General features: G+C 47.9%; 3 protein-coding genes across 6 annotated transcripts in view; all 3 read right to left on the bottom strand.

Moving 5' to 3' along the window:
* LOC308595599 (uncharacterized protein) overlaps positions 1 to 17199 on the bottom strand; it is a gene marked incomplete at its 3' end in the record, with an annotated part of 54322 nt that overhangs the window by 13432 nt on the left and 23691 nt on the right. Inside the window, exon 1 of one of the 4 annotated variants that reach the window (XM_081210034.1) lies at positions 11130 to 11278. The exons of 1 other annotated variant lie outside the window; for it this stretch is intronic. Of the gene's footprint in view, positions 1 to 882; positions 1077 to 9800; positions 9972 to 11129; positions 11279 to 17199 lie in introns of those variants that run through there. 2 more of the 4 variants (XM_081210030.1, XM_081210032.1) reach the window with 2 other exon arrangements.
* LOC308595696 (uncharacterized protein) overlaps positions 1 to 17199 on the bottom strand; it is a 53222-nt gene that overhangs the window by 31482 nt on the left and 4541 nt on the right. The window lies entirely within an intron of this gene.
* LOC308595719 (uncharacterized protein) overlaps positions 2733 to 17199 on the bottom strand; it is a 36488-nt gene continuing 22021 nt past the window's right edge. The window contains exon 3 of the mRNA XM_081210369.1: positions 2733 to 4363. The gene's annotated coding sequence lies outside the window, so the exon portion shown is untranslated. The remainder of the gene's footprint in view (positions 4364 to 17199) is intronic.

Raw genomic sequence — 17199 nt, 5'->3', positions numbered from 1 at the left:
TACATAGAGACATTTATCAGTGAATTCCTACATTTGGTATTGTGCAGCAAAGGCCCTTTGAATAGATAGGAAGAAACTGTGATGATTGTGGGGACAAATCAGAAAAGTCTCAAAAGTGATGGTGCTGATTTTGGTAGTGGGCTGCATGTGCATGATATCTGCTGGAGATGCAACCCCCCCCCCAACCTATACATGAATTCGTGCAACAGTCTGGGCAGGGCAGGGGCTTATGGGTGGGAAGAGGATAGAGATTGCAGGAAGGAAGGGGTGGGGGGACACAACCCCCCACTTTCCAGGGATCCCTCTTTGGTCTCCTTGAAGGGGTGGCCGGTTCTTGGGTGGGAGGGAGAAGCCAAGGCGGCCCCTCCAGAGAATCCCTGCAGGCCCCACCACGGAGACGTCTCCCCAAAGTCTGGTCTTCCTAGCTCTCTCCCCCCCCCCAATTGCTGCCCTTCCCTGCCCCAGGGATACGCCCCTCCCCACTTCCTCGACTCCCTCCCTCTGTCCCAGAGTATCCCCTGCACCCAGAGGCCCCCCTTGGCGTGGCTCACCCCACGCCCTGCGCCCCCCGTCTCTCCGTTCGGAGGGGACCACTAAGACGAGCAGAGGAGGACAGGGGGGTCTCTATCCAAGCGTCCCTCACGCCCGTTAACCCTTTCATGGCCCACCTCTTTCCGCGCGGAACCCACAGCGCCCCAGGGATGCCTGCGCGGGGAAATGGGGTGAGGGGGCTTCGTTGGGATCCCCTGGGTGGGCTTCCTATGGGTCCAAGGAAAACCCCTTCGCAGAACGCGTGCAGGGATCCAGATGCAATACAGGCGCTTTGGGGAGCTGGCGGGGGTCTCTGGATCCTTCTCCCGCCTCCCCCCGCGACCCCTTTACCTCTTTGTCCTCGCTCCCGATTCTCCTTTCCTTTCCTGCAACATCCGGGGGGGGGGGTTCCCTGCCGCCCCTCCTTCCCTTTCCGAAAGCGCGCGCCCCTAGAGTTGCGGCGCAGAGCCCGAATCCGGCGCAGAAGCTCCACTTGAGGGAAGAAGCAGGCAATTTGGGAGGGGGCTCTTTCCCCCTCCCCCCTCCCAGAACAGAAGTCGGATGGCGAGGAAGAGGAAGAGGAGGAGGAGGTGCAACGTATGGGGGTGGGATTTGGGGTAGTGGGGGCGGAGTGAGAGAAGGATGTGCCGGGAGGGGAGGGGAAGAATGGGGGTGGGGAGAGGAAGGTTTCCCCCTCCCTTCTTTCTTCTGGGGATCAAGAGAGCGGGGGAGGGGCTGATCCCGGCAATCCACTCGCAAATTGGGGTCTCGCACCCCAAAATGTTTACATTGCAAAATCCCTCCCACCGCACGCCACGCCACGAGATTAGATCCGTCCGTGTTTTAGGTACTGGTGTACAATGAGCAGCGGCTTCGACTCTGTGACTCCTGTGTTACGGGGGGAAATGGGGCTTTGGCTTTTGCACACACAGCCCCGACACCCAGGTAAAATTCATGCAAGGGGTGAAGCAGCCCAGAACTAAAGCGCGCTGGAATCTGTACATCCTCAGATAGGTTTTTTCACCTCCTGATGTAGCGATGTTGTAGTGATGATGCTCCACGAACTGCATGCTGCGATAAGATAGAAACTTTGAAAAGTCCTTGTCACCCCATCCTCGGGGTTCAAAATTCCTCTTTGGACCTGTTGAGCAATAAACTTTGATCTACAGCTATTTGCTCCGGTTGGTGGCTGGACTCCTTCCTTTATTCCGCAGGGACCCGCGGGCTCTGCCTGATGAGCTGGGGGGCTGAGCAGCCTCGCACCTGGGTCCCCCCCCCAATAACACCAAATTAGCCTTTTATTGAACAGACCTAGGAGTTTTGATAGACTTAGGGTGCATACGAGACCCGGGATCCGAGCCTTGTTCCCTTGGGGGTTCCCCAGCTGCTGCCTCCCCCCCTTTTCACCCAGCCAGTCCATGACAGCAGCAACATCAGTAAAATAAGTATGATAATAATATGCACACTGGTTGGAAGATTAATAACTTCTGGGACTATGGAAAAGTACTATCCCCAAATCCCAGAATAAGCAGTAGATCTGGGGTTGCCCCATGGGGTTCATGAGTGAAGATGGGACCCATCAGGAGACTTCCCTGGTACCTGCAGCCGCTCCTTCCCCCTCTTGCAATAAGGCTTGGGGGAAATCTCCCATTAAATTACAGCATTTTAAGTTTTCTTCTGAATGTGTAGGAGACAGGGAGAGGTTCTAGTGAAGAAGCAGTGTTTGGAGATCACACGTGGTGGGGGTGAGAGAGTTTGGTGCAAAAACCAGTCACACACATATGCACCAATTTTTCATGCTTGAGTACAGCAGTTTCAGCAGTAAACAAATACAGCACACAGGATATCTATGTCAGGCACACAAACTAGCAGAAGGGAGCAAGGGAGGAAAGAGGCTGGAAGGACACAGGGCAATGGAGGTGTGTCTTTCGCTTCCTGTCGTCTGGGAGGGAAGTCAGGAACTCAGCATATTCAGGGCTTCTGCCGGCAGCTTCCAGGCAAATGAGCATCCTGGAAACACACACTGTGATTCTTGGTGTGTTGCCATATCAATTGTTTTTGAAAGGTTATCACGATGTGGTCTAGAAACCAGTTTGGACAATATATCGCCCAGCCCTAATCCTCACTCACCACCAACAATCCATACAAACCCTCTCCCCTTCTTTATCAAAAGGTACTTTACATCTTAGATCATAATCACATTGTTTGACATTGCCTTCAATATTTTATTACGATAGAGTTTTACACATAAAAAAACAGAACTTCACATACACAACATGTGTTAAAGACAGATTTCCTCCTGAGTTCATTTCTGTGAAGAAAAGGGTGGACTCTGAGAGGAAGACCTCCAACACTCCATACATCTAAATGGGTTCTTACATAGAATCATAGAGTTGGAAGAGACCACAGGGGCCATCGAGTCCAACCCCCTGCCAAGCAGGAAACACCATCAGAGCACTCCTGACATATGGCTGTCAAGCCTCTGCTTAAAGACCTCCAAAGGAGGAGACTCCACCACACTCCTTGGCAGCAAATTCCACTGTCAAACAGCTCTTACTGTCAGGAAGTTCTTCCTAATGTTTAGGTGGAATCTTCTTTCTTGTAGTTTGGATCCATTGCTCCGTGTCTGCTTCTCTGGAGCAGCAGAAAACAACCTTTCTCCCTCCTCTATGTGACATCCTTTTATATATTTGAACATGGCTATCATGTCACCCCTTAACCTCCTCTTCTCTAGGCTAAATATGGCCAGCTCCCTTAGCCGTTCCTCATAAGGCATCGTTTCCAGGCCTTTGATTATTTTGGTTGCCCTCCTCTGGACACGTTCCAGTTTGTCAGTGTCCTTCTTGAACTGTGGTGCCCAGAACTGGACACAGTACTCCATCAGAGAGTCTCTGGATTTTCCTTATACACTCCATTGTAAATAAAGCACTTTTTGCAATCTTTTCATTTAAACTGCTTCTCCTCTTTGAGTCTGTTGATGGTTTGTGGGGTTTCAACTCCAAAGGTACTTCCTGTCCGTGAATCGGTTGATTTAGAATTTCCACCAAGACTGAACCTCTATCTACTTTCCTGATATTTATAAGATTTGTGCTTTGTGTGAGTTTGTTCGCATAAATCAAGGGTTCCACTCTGACTGGAGCTCCTTCCACATTCCATACATTTAAACAGTTTCTCCCCTGTGTGTCTGCTGATGTTTTCTAAGATTTCCATTCTGACTGAAGCTCTTTCCACACTCCAGACATTTAAATGGTTTCTCCCCCGTGTGAGTCCGTTGATGTATTCTAAGGGCTGCATTTAAATTAAAGCTCTTTCCACACTCCATACATTTAAATGGTTTCTCCCCTGTGTGAGTCTGTTGATTCATTCATTCATTCATTTATTTATTAAGAGATATTTATTAAAATTTTCCAATTTATACAAAATGAAAACAGAAAAAAGAAAATACAAAATAAAAATGTTTAAAAACAATCCATTCTTTCCATTACTTAACTTTCTTTTACTTATTTCCCGGACCTCCTCACGCCTCCCTTTTTTGTATTCCAATTCATTTTATTAGTTCAGCAAATCCTTTCCCTCTTTATTTAACTTAATCTGTAATCTATAATCTTAAAATAATATCACATAAAATTTTTACCTATTAATAATCCATTTTTCAAATTCCTTTATAGCATTATACCTAATAACCCCTATATTTCAATCCAACATCATTTTAACACTCATTAATTTTGCAATATTTCTGTATATAGTCTTTAAATTTCTTCCAATCTTCTTCCACCGACTCTTCTCCCTGGTCTCAGATTCTGCCAGTCATTTCTCTTCAGATTGTATAAATCTTTCGGTTTCTCTTCAGATCGTATAAATCTTTCGCCTTTTCACAGTCCATACATTTAAACAGTTTCTCCCCTGTGTGTCTGCTGATGTTTTCTAAGATTTCCATTCTGACTGAAGCTCTTTCCGCACTCCACGCATTTAAATGATTTCTCCCCTCTGTGAGTCCGTTGATGTATATTGAAGTGAGCACTCTGACTGAAGCACTTTCCGCACTCCATGCATTTAAATGGTTTCTCCCCCGTGTGAATCCGTTGATGTTTTCTAAGGTCTCCATTCTCACTGAAGCACTTTCCGCACTCCAGGCATTTAAATGGTTTCTCCCCTGTGTGAGTCCGTTGATAAATTCTAAGGGTTGCATTGAAACTAAAGCCCTTTCCGCATTCCATGCATTTAAATGGTTTCTCCCCTGTGTGAGTCCGTTGATGTATATTAAGGTGTCCACTCTGACTGAAGCTCTTTCCACACTCCATGCATTTAAAGGGTTTCTCTCCTGTGTGAGTCCGCTGATGTGTTCTAAGTGTTCCATTATCACCAAAGCTCATTCCGCACTCCATGCATTTAAATGGTTTCTCCCCTGTGTGAGTCCGTTGATGTTTTTTAAGGGTTCCATTATCACTAAAGCTCTTTCCACACTCCATACATTTAAATGGTTTCTCTCCTGTGTGAATCCGCTGATGTAATTTAAGGTCTCCATTCTGACTGAAGCTCTTTCCGCATTCCATGCATTCAAATGGTTTCTCCCCTGTGTGAGTCCGTTGATGTATATTGAGGTGTCCACTCTGACCGAAGCACTTTCCGCACTCCATGCATTTAAATGGTTTCTCCCCCGTGTGAGTCCGCTGATGTGTTCTAAGGGTTCCATTATCACTAAAGCTCATTCCGCACTCCATGCATTTAAATGGTTTCTCCCCTGTGTGAGTCCGTTGATGTTTTTTAAGGGTTCCATTATCACTAAAGCTCTTTCCACACTCCATACATTTAAATGGTTTCTCTCCTGTGTGAATCCGCTGATGTAATTTAAGGACTCCATTCCGACTGAAGCAGTTTCTGCACTTCACGCACTTAAATGGTTTCTCCCCTGTGTGAGACCGTTGATGAGTTCTAAGGTTTCCATTCTGACTGAAGCTCTTTCCACATTCCATACATTTATATGATTTCTCCCCTGTGTGAATTCGCTGGTGTAATTTAAGGACTCCATTCTGACTGAAGCACTTTCCGCACTCCATGCATTTACCGTATTTTTCGCTCTATAACACGCACCTGACCATAACACGCACATTGTTTTTAGAGGAGGAAAACAAGGGAAAAAATATTCTGAATGAAACAGTGGACGTATCATTTTTGTGCTTCATGCTGTGGCCACAGACATGTGATCTGATGGTGAATTTGGGGTGACCCAATGCAAAAATCCTGAGAATCCCTGTGGATCCATGCTTTGTAACCACGTTTTTGCACCATTGCAGCCCCAGGCAACAGTGGGTGCGTGATTTTTTTTGGGGGGGGGGACAGGCTGTAGCCATGGACATGCTATGTGCTCTGATGGTGAATTTTGGCTGACCCAATGCAAAGATCCTGAGGATCCATGTGGATCCATGCTTTGTAACCACGTTTTTGCACCATTGCAACCCCAGGCAACAATGGGTGTGTGATTTTGGGGGGGCAGGCTGTAGCCATGGACATGCTGTGTGCTCTGATGGTGAATTTGGGGTGACCCAATGCAAAGATCCTGAGGATCCATGCTTTGTAACCACATTTTAAGTGGGGAGGGAAGGAAAAACACAGAAGGCTAAGAATGCAGGAGAGGGCTATAACGTGAGGAAAGGAAGGCAAAAGTTTCCCCCCATCCACCCACCCAAGCCAGCCAGCGTGCGCTCTCTCTCTCTCTCCCTCCCTCCCACCAGCATGACAGAAGAAAGCATTTTAACTGCATTAAGAACTATTTAGCAGCGAAACCTAAGCTTTGCCATCCCTTAAGAGGTACAGACACTGTAATCTTCCAGATCGCATGAATTTACAGGCAAAACACTGTTTAAGGATTTCATCCTTTTAAATGGAAGAAAGCATATTTGAATGCTGTGTGTCTCCAAAAACAAAAAGCAGGAAGTCAAATCAGAATTTTAAGCCGAACCTGTAATCTCTCTTCCCTTCACAAACATTGTTCCCTCCGGAGCAGGGAGAGGATAGAGCGACGCTCTGCTCTCCTCTCTACTTGCCTGGAGGGGAGGGGCTTTCCCTGCTCTTTGTTTGGACGCTCTGCTCTCCTCTCTACTTGCCTGGAGGGGAGGGGCTTTCCCTGCTCTTTGTTCCGTTTGAGCAAACACAGCAACGAAACAGAGCAGGGTGGGCAGTAAGACCCTGAGGCAGAATGAAGGAAAGCAGCTTCCTGTCTCACGGAGCTCCCTTCTCCCTGAAGCGCGGTTTGATTTTTGCCTCATTTTTCGGCTCCAGGGACACACATTCGCTCCATAACACGCACAGACATTTCCCCTTCCTTTTTAGGAGCAAAAATCTGCGTGTTATAGAGCGAAAAATACGGTATATGGTTTCTCCCCTGTGTGAGTCCGTTGATGTGTTCTAAGGTTTCCATTCTTACTAAAGATCTTTCCACACTCCATACATTTAAATGGTTTCTCCCCTGTGTGAGTCCGTTGATGTGTTTTAAGTTTTCCATTCTCACTAAAGCTCTTTCCGCACTCCAGGCATTTAAATGGTTTCTCCCCTGTGTGAGTCCGTTGATGTATATTGAGGTGTCCACTGTGACTGAAGCTCTTTCCACACTCCATACATTTATATGGTTTCTCCCCTGTGTGAATCCGTTGATGTGTTCTAAGGTTTCCACTGGTACTGAAGCTCTTTCTACACTCCAGGCATTTAAATGGTTTCTCCCCTGTGTGAGTCCGTTGATGTATATTGAGGTGTTCACTCTGAATGAAGCTCTTTCCGCACTCCATACCTTTAAATGGTTTCTCCCCTGTTGGAGGTCGTTGATGTGAACTATGTGTGCTCATTCAATGAAGCATATTCCACATTTCACACATTTTCATTCCTATTCCTAAAGAAATGAAAGGTGCCCCATTCACTGGAGTTTTGACTGTCTTCTCCATCTCCTTCTTCAGAGTGGGATGAAAGGGAATCCTGTTTGGGTTTCCAGAACTAAGGGAAAGAGAACACATCAATCTCCATTAGCACCTTCTCCTATTTCAACGTCTCGTACATTCCTTCACCCCTTACCCTATTTCCCGATTTTTAGGAAATGAAGTTGCAATGTCATCAAATGATAGTAATTCATTAGCAACTTTCATAATCCTCAATCAATGTTAATAAAGCAGCATGATTTTTTAAAAAATGTGCTGTCTGATCTCGTGCCCGTCTTCTGATACAGAACTATCCTAAAATGACACTTTAAAGGCGATATTCAAGGCAAATAGATAAACTGTACTTAGTGGAATATGTAGTACCTTGGATAAGTAGTATTAATTTATTTATGGCCTGAAGATGTGTTATTTCTAGAGACGAATTTATTCCGGTTCTGTCTCAAATATCATAATTATACGATGACTTGGGGTGTTAGGAGAGCATTAGTTCCTTTGGTGGGGGTCATGTCATGCTCCTTATGGGGAAATCTATCCATCAATGGTCCCCAACCTGCACTCAGTTCTCACCTGTGGCTTCCAGAAGCTGTCAGGATAGAATAGGGGCCACAAGCCCAGGAACGGTTTCAACCAGCCAGCTAAACCAGGTGAGGATAGCTGATGGGTTTCAAATCCTTGATGGGTTGGGGAATTCTGCTGCAGGTGAAGGCAGGCCCTGGTGGATGGAGAGGAGGAGAACAACAATGAATCCCACAGTCAAGAAGGCAGATTCTGCCCCTGCTGTGGAGAAAAGAGAAGGGCAGATGGGGCTCGTCAACCTGGGAAGCGAGGTCCTCGAGAAGGAAAACTGTGGTCCTAAACCTTCGCTGCCTGGTTTTCTTCAGGAAAAGAAAAGTCTCTAAGAGGGTTGGATGGTGTCCTGCACACCTCCTTCCAGCCACTCCTGCAGCCAAGCTGGTGCCTAACGTACTGCTCTGCTTTCCTTGGGACCATATAAGCCAGGCTGAGAAGGGGGTCTTGTTGTCTAGGCAGCCCTGAACCCCCAAACACACTGTCCACACTTGCTGTACTGCTAACACAGCAGTTTCGGGGGCAGCGATGAACTCAGACCTGTGTATCAAAATCTCTCCAATGTGGAATATGTAAAACAGAAGTGCTGTTTATATCATACATCAATTAAAAAGTATTCAGAATATTTGTCTTTTGAAGGAAAGACCACCAAGTATCCGATAGCCCCTTCAAAGCTTATGAAAGTCTTGTGCTTGGAGCTTTTGGGGGTGAAGGAGCAGAAAAGCTTCTGCCACCATTATCCTTCCAATTGGGATTCAGGCCTCATCATGCGACAGAAACTGTGCTGGTTGCGCTGGTTGATGATCTCCAATAGGCTAGAGTCCAAGGGCAAAGCTCTTTCCTGGTTCTGCTGGATCTCTGCTTTGGAGACCTTTGACCATGTTATCCTTCTGAATCCTCTAGGGGAGCTGGGGGCACTGCTGTGCAGTGGTACCCCTCCTTCCTCCTGGGTCATTTCCAGAAAGTGGTGTGGGGGGATGACTGTTCAGGCCCCTGGGTGCTCACTTGTGGGGTGCCTCAGGGCTCTGTCCTCTCCCCATGCTTTTAAATATCTATATGAAGCCGCTGGGCGAGTTTTGGCTGGTGTTCACACGCATGTGGATGATACCCAGCTCTTCTCTTTTAAATTGGAACCAGTGAAGATGAACCAGTGAATGCCCTGTGTTGGTGCCTGTAGGTGGTTTGAGGATAGATGGTGGCTAACAGATTGAGGTTGAATCCTGACAAGACGGAAGCACTGTCCCTGTGGGACAGGTGGCAGGCAGACCCTACCAGCCTGCACACTGTCTCACTAAAGTGGTGCATGCTCTGGTTATCTCCTGCTTGGACCACTGCCATGCGCTCTACATGGTGCTACCTTTGAAGGTGACCCAAAAACTGCAACTAATCCAGAATGTGGCAGCTGGACTAGTAACTGGGAGCAGCCGCCAAGACCACATATCATTGATCCTAAAGGATCTTCCCTGGCTTCCAGTGTGTTTCCAAGCACAATTCACACTGTTGGTGCTGACCTTTAAGTGTCACGGCTGCATTTTTCAGAAAAAGTGTTGATCTAATGCATACACATCATTCCTAGTCTATTGGTTCAAGAAGGTTCTGGTGGTTTTACTCTGTGTGATTCAAAGGGGTGTTTTCTCTAGCTGGAACATTTTAGCTAATAACAGAGTTTCCATTCTGCTGAGAGCAGAAAATCACAGGGTTGCCATAAACAATAATCCCACCCACAAACTCTCATTCACATACAGTCTGTAAATTTGTGAAGGTCACACACCTCACCTGTGCTAATACTGGCAGTCTTTGGCCTGCATAGGCACACCTTGTATGTAGAGCCTCCAGCCACAGGCTGTCTATCATGAAAATGGGTCCTTTGACTGGGAAGATTCATGCAGTTGCTGTCATCGAATTCTGATGGGTTGTATCTCAGCTTGTCAGTCACTCTGACACTGCCTACAAAGAATAAGAGGAACAAAAATGCTTTTGACTTCTATATCAAGCCTGAGAGGCATTCCATGGACTCTGCACCCCTGTTTCTGATGACAGGTGTACATTATCCTCAGCCTCAATGAACCAGGCAGTGGAAAAGACACTTAAAGATGGAAGCCTGAGAGAGAGGGAAAGGTTTCTGGCTGCTTCCTGGGTGGGATTGTGGAAACAAAGAACCGCTTCCGAGGGAGAAGCCAAGGCGGCCCCTCGGTAGATTCCTTGTGGGTGCACGATGGAGACGTCCCCCTACAGACTGGTCTCCTCCTCCCCCCCCCCCAGTGCTTCACTTCCTTGCCGCAGGGATGCTCCCCTCCATCCTCCCCCCCCCGCTCCCACACCCGTGGCCCCCTCCCTCTCTCCCGGAGTCTCCCCTGCCCCCAGAATCACTGTGTCTGGAAAGGGCAGGGGCTTACGGGATGGGAAGAGGATGGAGCTTGCAGGAAGGAAGGGAAGGGGGGCAGGACTCCCCACTTTCCAGGGATCCCTTTCTGGTTGCCTTGAAGGGGGGGGTCGATTCTTGGGTGGGAGGGAGAAGCCGAGCCGGCCCCTTCGGAGATTCCTCGTGGGCGCACGATGGAGATGTCTCCCCAAAGACTGGTTTTCCTTCCCCGCCCCCCACCAGTGCTTCGCTTCCTTGCCCCGGGGATGCTGCTCCCCTCCCTCCTCCCCCCGGCTCCCCCCACCCTTGGCCCCCTCCCTCTCTCCCGGAGTCTCCCGTGCACCCAGAGGCCCCCTTGGCGCGGCTCACCCCTCGCCATGCGCGACCCATCTCTCCTTCCGGAGGGGTCCCCCAAGACGAGGTGGGGAGGGACAGGGGGGTCTCTATCTAGGCGTCTCTCGCGCCCGTTAACCCTTTCATGGTCTGCCTCTCTCCGCGCGGAGCGCACAGGGCCCCAGGGATGCCTGCAAGTGGGAAACGGGGCCAGGGAGTCCTCGTGGGACCCCGTGGGTGGGCGCCCCATGTCCTCGCCTGCCGAGGAAAGCCCCCTTCGCAGCACACGTTCAGGGATCCAGGCCCTGCCGGGGGGGCCCACGGAAGGCGCTTTGGAGAGATGGCGCGGAGTCCCTCTCTGGCTCCTTCTCTCCCCTCCCCTCTCCCCCCCCCCGCCGCGACCCCTTTACCTCTTTGTCCTCGATCCCGATTCTCATTTCCTTTCCTGCAACATCGATGTTTTGTTGGGGGGGGGTCCCCTGCCGCCCCTCCTCCCCTTTCTGAAAGGGCGCGCCCCTAGAGCTATGGCGCTGAGCGGCAATCCGGCGTAGAAGCTCCACTTCCGGGAGAAGCAGGCAGATTGGGAGGAGGCTCACCCCCCCCTTATTCCCGGAACAGAAGCCGGATTGGAGGAGGAGGAGGAGGAGGAGGATCCTGATACTTCCAAAGGAGAAGCCCAGGAAAGCCTTGCAGCTGGGGGGATCTGTGAATATGGTTCTTATTGGAAGAGGTTCTTATTGGAAGAGGGTAGTTAAAAATGTGTGGGAAACTGGGGCTGTTGACAGGGGTGGGTGATTGGTCCATGTTTCTGAATGCCAAAGACTCCTACTTTGTGACAAATCTGTCATGCATCAAAGAAAATGTATTGTGTAAATGTATTGTGGGAAATGGGGAGAGGTCTTAAAACTCCATGCAACCCTCTTCTCGGGGTTCCTACTCTTGCTGTGTTTGAACCTTGTTGCAACAAATAAAGATCAGGTCAACTGACCGCCCTTTGCTTCTTTAACTTGGCTGGATTCTCCTTCTTTTGCTGACCGGAGGGACCCCCGGGGAGTGGCACCCTGAGGAGCTGGGCAGCGGAGTGAATCCGCACCCCGGGATATTTTCCTTCTCAACTCTTTCCCACCTGAGCCTCACCCCCTTACCTAAAAGCCAGACACAACACAATGTGACAGGATTGTGACTCCTACAGTCTGGAAACAAAATAGGACCCCCTCCCCCCCCCCAGAGCAAAGCAACCCCGGGATGCTGAGGTCCCCCAGTCCTTGAAATGAAAAGGGGAGGGGCTCGGGACACCTTCAGGGAGCAGGCGGGGAGGGGGCTGCCCAGGCTCCAGAAGCTCCTTCTCGCTGGTTCCTCCCCATCGCCCTCCTGCTGCCTGCCTCCCCTCCGCTTCTACTGGTCCTTTGCAAGTGCGGGGAAGCCCTAGTCCCTCCGGCCCCCCTCAAATTCCTTCTAAGAGCCCCACATTGCACGGGGCAGCCTCACCTGCAGTGAAACAAAACGCAGCTGCCCTGGCAGAGTGGAGCCAGGCTGGGGGGCACCGTGGGGACCCCAGAAATGTGTCCCTAGAGGAAATGCGCCACCTTCCTTCTCTGGGGCTCAAGTGCTGCCGGTGGGCTTCCCAGAAGAGGCCCCTGCTTGGCCCCTGGGAGGACAGGGGCCCCGTGGGCCTGATCCTGCAGGGCTCACCTGACGTTCTGGTGCAAGTGAACCCTCCTTTGTCCTTCAAGGCGAACAGGGTTTCCCAAATTTGGGTGTCCAGCTGTTTTTGGACTACAGCTCCCATCACCCCTAGCAGGCAAGACCAGTGGTCAGGGATGATGGCTTTTGTCGTCAGGATCTCCAGGTGGCTCTGGCAAGTGAGCCCAGCTGTGTGTGACAAGAGTGGGGGAATTCCTTCCTGGATTCCAGAAGTGGCCATCCCCTTTGAATATAGGGGTCAGTGACTCTATTCCTCCAACCGGAGTGAGTGTGGGTCTTCCTCGCCCACTTCCATTCTGCTCCGCCATTCCCAAAGAGTGATTCCTCTGAAGTCAGTAAATTGTTCAGAGTTGCTCAAAGAGAGAGAGATTGCAAGGAGCCCCTAAAAGAGCTCTCCAAACAGGGTGATTGGGCTGAAAATACAGTTCATTGTCAAAGAGATTAAAGTGAGGCATGTTGGGGTGATGGATCTTATGGAAATGGTGGAAATGACTGGCAGAATCCGAGACCAGGGAGAAGAGTCGGTGCAAGAAGATTGGAAGAAATTTAAAGTTTATTTACAGAAACATAGTAAAATTAAGGAAGTTTAGAAGGAGGCTGGAATGAAGCTATGTGACTATTGCATAATCAATATAAAGGATTTAAGTTAAATAGATTGTTGAAGGAAAGCAGGAAAGGTAAAATTATACTATGTTAAGACAAATTGATTGGATAAAAATTGGGAAAGATGGAAAGGATTTGCTGAAATAGCTAATTGAAGCAGAATACAAAAAAGGGAGGTGTGAGGAGGTCAAAGAAACAAGTAAATGAGTGTTAAGTTATAGAAGGTTTATTGTATTTTACTGTATTTTCTTTTTCTTCTGTTTGACTGTTTTCTGTTCTTTGTTGATGTCTTTGTTGTTGTTTTTTCTTTTGTTATATTCCTAAAACTTTAATAAATATTATTTTTTAAAAAAATAAAGTGATACATGATACATGTTGGGGTGCAGGGAAACACCCTCTTAATATCATGTGCAGGATCATGGGGTCTGAACCGGGTTTCTCTGTGTGTTCTAGGAGACCATGGGAGAGGGGAGCCTGTCACAGCAGGAGGGGGGGTCTCCCTGGATGCTTCAGGGGCTGGCCTCCTCTGGGTCTCCTGGCCCCCTCCTCTCCTCCCTCTGAGCCTGAACTGCTCTCTGCCCCAGCCTCTTCCTGCTCACCAAACCCTGTTTCCTCCTCAGCTTGCAACACCTCCCCTCCCGGTCTGCTCCCCTTTCTCCCTCTATCTGCTCATTGCCATCCCACAACCAGCCCCCAGGCTCTGAGCGTTCTTCCCTTGTGGGTCCCCCGGCTGGTGCCTCCCCCTCCCCACACCCAGCCAGTCCATGACAGCAAAAACAGAAATAACAGTAAAATCAGTATGATGGTAATATGCACTCTGGTAGGGAAACTCCCTAGCAGCATGACTGAATAAAAACCTCTGTGACTATGAAAAAGAACTATCTTCTCCAAACCCCAGAACAAGCAGTAGCTCTGGGGTTGCCCCATGGGGTTCACGAGTGAAGATGGGACCCACCAGGAGACTTCCCTTCTTCCCCATCTTGCAATAAGGCTTGGGGGGGGGGGATCCTTGTTAAATTACAGTATTGTAAGTTTTCTTCAGAACACGCAGGGGAAGGGATGAAGTTCTGTTGAAGAAGCAGTGTTTGGAGATAGTGCAGTGGTGGGGATGAGAGACTTTGGTGCAAAAACCGTCTTGCATGCTTGAATAGAGCAACTCCAGGGCATGAGCCACGTAGCAGCAGGGTAAGGGCCACATGTAGAGCAATTCCTACACTTAGGTCAAAAACACACACAGAGGCACCAGGACTTCTTCAGTAAAAGTTTACTGAGCTTTCAAAGCATACAGTTCTCACTGGGTCCCCATATAATCTCTATAATTTTAGATTATACTCACATTGTTTGACATTGCCTTCAATATTTCACTGCTGTTCAGTTTTACATATAAACACAAGAACTTCAAATACACGTTGTGTGTTTAAGACTGATTTCTTGCTGAGTTCATTGCTGTGAAGAAAGAGTGGACACTGAAAGGAACACGTCCTGCACTCCATACATCTAAATGGGTTCTTCCATGGGAAAGTCCCTGGATGTTCGTTAAACACTCCATTGCAAATAAAGCACTTTTTGCAATCTTTTCATTTAAACTGCTTCTCCTCTTTGTTGATGGTTTTTAGGGTTTCAAATCCGAATGTTCTTCCAGTACCTGAGTCTGTTGATTTAGAACTTCCACTAGGACTGAAACTCTATCTATTTTACTGATATTTATACAGTTTGTGTTTTGTGTGAGTTTGTTCGCATAAATCAAGGGTTCCACTCTGACTGGAGCTCCTTCCACAGTCCATACATTTAAACAGATTCTCCCCTGTGTGTATGCTGATGTTTTCTAAGGTTTCCATTATGATGAAAGCTTTTTCCGCACTCCATACATTTAAATGGTTTCTCCCCTGTGTGAGTCCGTTGATGTCTACTGAGGCCTCCACTCTGACTGAAGCACTTTCCGCACTCCATACATTTATATGGTTTCGCCCCTGAATGTGTCCGTTGATGTTTTCTAAGGTTTCCATTATCACTAAAGCACTTTCCGCACTCCACACATTTATATGGTTTCTCCCCTGTGTGAATCCGTTGATGTTTTCTAAGGCTTCCATTATCACTAAAGCACTTTCCGCACTCCATACATTTATATGGTTTCTCCCCTGTGTGAATCCGTTGATGTTTTCTAAGGTTTCCATTATCACTAAAGCACTTTCCGCACTCCATGCATTTAAATGGTTTCTCCCCTGTGTGAATCCGTTGATGTTTTCTAAGGCTTCCATTATCAGTAAAACTGTTTCCACACTCCATACATTTATATGGTTTCTCCCCTGTGTGAATCCGCTGGTGTAATTTAAGGTTTCCACTGCAACTGAAGCTCTTTCCGCACTCCATACATTTAAATGGTTTCTCCCCTGTGTGAGTCCGTTGATGTGTTCTAAGCTTTCCATTATCACTAAAGCTTTTTCTGCACTCCATACATTTAAATGGTTTTTCCCCTGTGTGAGTTCGTTGATGTATGTTGAAGTGTCCACTCTGACTGAATTGTTTTCCACACTCCATACATTTAAATGGTTTCTCCCCTGTGTGAGTCCTCTGATGTGTTCTAAGTATATCACTCCGACTGAAGCTCTTTCCACAATCCAGACATTTAAAAGGATTTTCCTCTGTGTGAAGCTGTTGATGTAAACTTAAGTGTCCATGTTGACTGAAGTTCTTCCCACACTCCCTGCATTGGAATTCTTTCTTGCCCATGTGAGTCCGCTGATTTGTTCTAAGTTTTCCACTATCAGTGAAACTTTTCCCACACTCCATACCTTTAAATGGTTTCCCCACTGTTGGACGTCGTTGATGTGAACTATGGGTGCTCATTCAATGACGCATTTTCTCCATTTCACACTTTTTTTTTTCTATTCCTAATGATACGAAAGGTGCCCCATTCACTGGGGTTTGAAGTGTCTTCTCCATCTCCTTCTTCAGAGTGGGAGGAACGGAAATCCTGTGTAGGTTTCAAGGAAGAGAACTAAGGGAAAGAGAACATATCAAGCTCCATTAGCACCTTCTCCTATTTCAACATCTCCTACATTCCCTCACCTCCTATCCATGTTCCCAATTTTTAGGAAATGAAGTTGCAATGTCATCAGATGATAGTAATTCATCAGCAACTTTCAAAATCCTCAATCAATGTGAATAAAGCAGCATGATTTTTTAAAAGAATGATGTGCTGTCTCATCTCTTGCCCGTCTTCTGACGCAGGACTATCCTAAAATGACACTGAAAAGCAGGATATTCAAGGCAAATAGGTAAACTGCTTCGTGGAATGTGTAGTACCTTGAAATTGTAGTATTGATTCACTGATGGCCTGAAGCTGTGTTATTTCTGGGGAGATGAATTCCTGTTCTGTCTTAAAGATCCGAATCATACAATATCATGGGGTGTTAGGGGAGTGTTAGTACTTTTGGTGGAGGTAATGTAGTCCGCCTTCTGGAGTAATTTATCCACCATTGGTCCCCACCCTGCACTCAGCTCTCACCTGTGTATTCCAGAAGCTGTCAGGATGGAATAGGGACCACAATCCCAGGAACGGCTTCAACTGGCCGGCAAAACCAGGTGAGGATAGATGATGGGTCTCAAATCCTTGGTGTATTAGGGAATTCTGCTGCAGGTGAAGAAAGGCCCTGGTGGATGGAAAGGATGAGAACAACAGTGAATCCCACAGTCAAGGAGGCAGATTATGTCCATTCTGCAGAGGAAAGTGAAGGGCAGATGGGGCTAGTCAACCTGGGAAGGGAGCCCATCAAGAAGGAAACCTCTGGTCGTAATACTTTGGTTCACTCCTTCGCTTCCTCGTGAGTTATCTTCAGGAGAAGAAAAGGCTATGGAGGAAAACCCAGACAAATCCAGAGTGGACTCTCTAAGATGGTTGGATGCTGCCCTGCACACCTCCTTCCAGCCACTCCTGCAGCCAAGCTGATGCCTGACGTACTGCTCTGCTTTCCTTGGGACCATATAAGCCAGGCTGAGAAGGGGGTCTTGTTGTCTAGGCAGCCCAGGACCCCCAAACACACTGCCTAGGCAGTGCTGCTAACACAGCAGTTTCAGGGGGCAGCGATGAACTCAGATCTGTGTATCAGAATCTCTCCAATGTGGAATATGTAAAACAGAACTGCTGCTTATATCATACATCAATTAAAAAGT

The sequence above is a fragment of the Podarcis bocagei genome (genome assembly GCF_964188305.1).
Source record: "Podarcis bocagei genome assembly, chromosome: 10".
Taxonomy (NCBI): Eukaryota; Metazoa; Chordata; class Lepidosauria; order Squamata; family Lacertidae; genus Podarcis; species Podarcis bocagei.
Note: the sequence above shows the minus strand (reverse complement) of the source record. Positions and strands in the feature narration are given on the sequence as shown.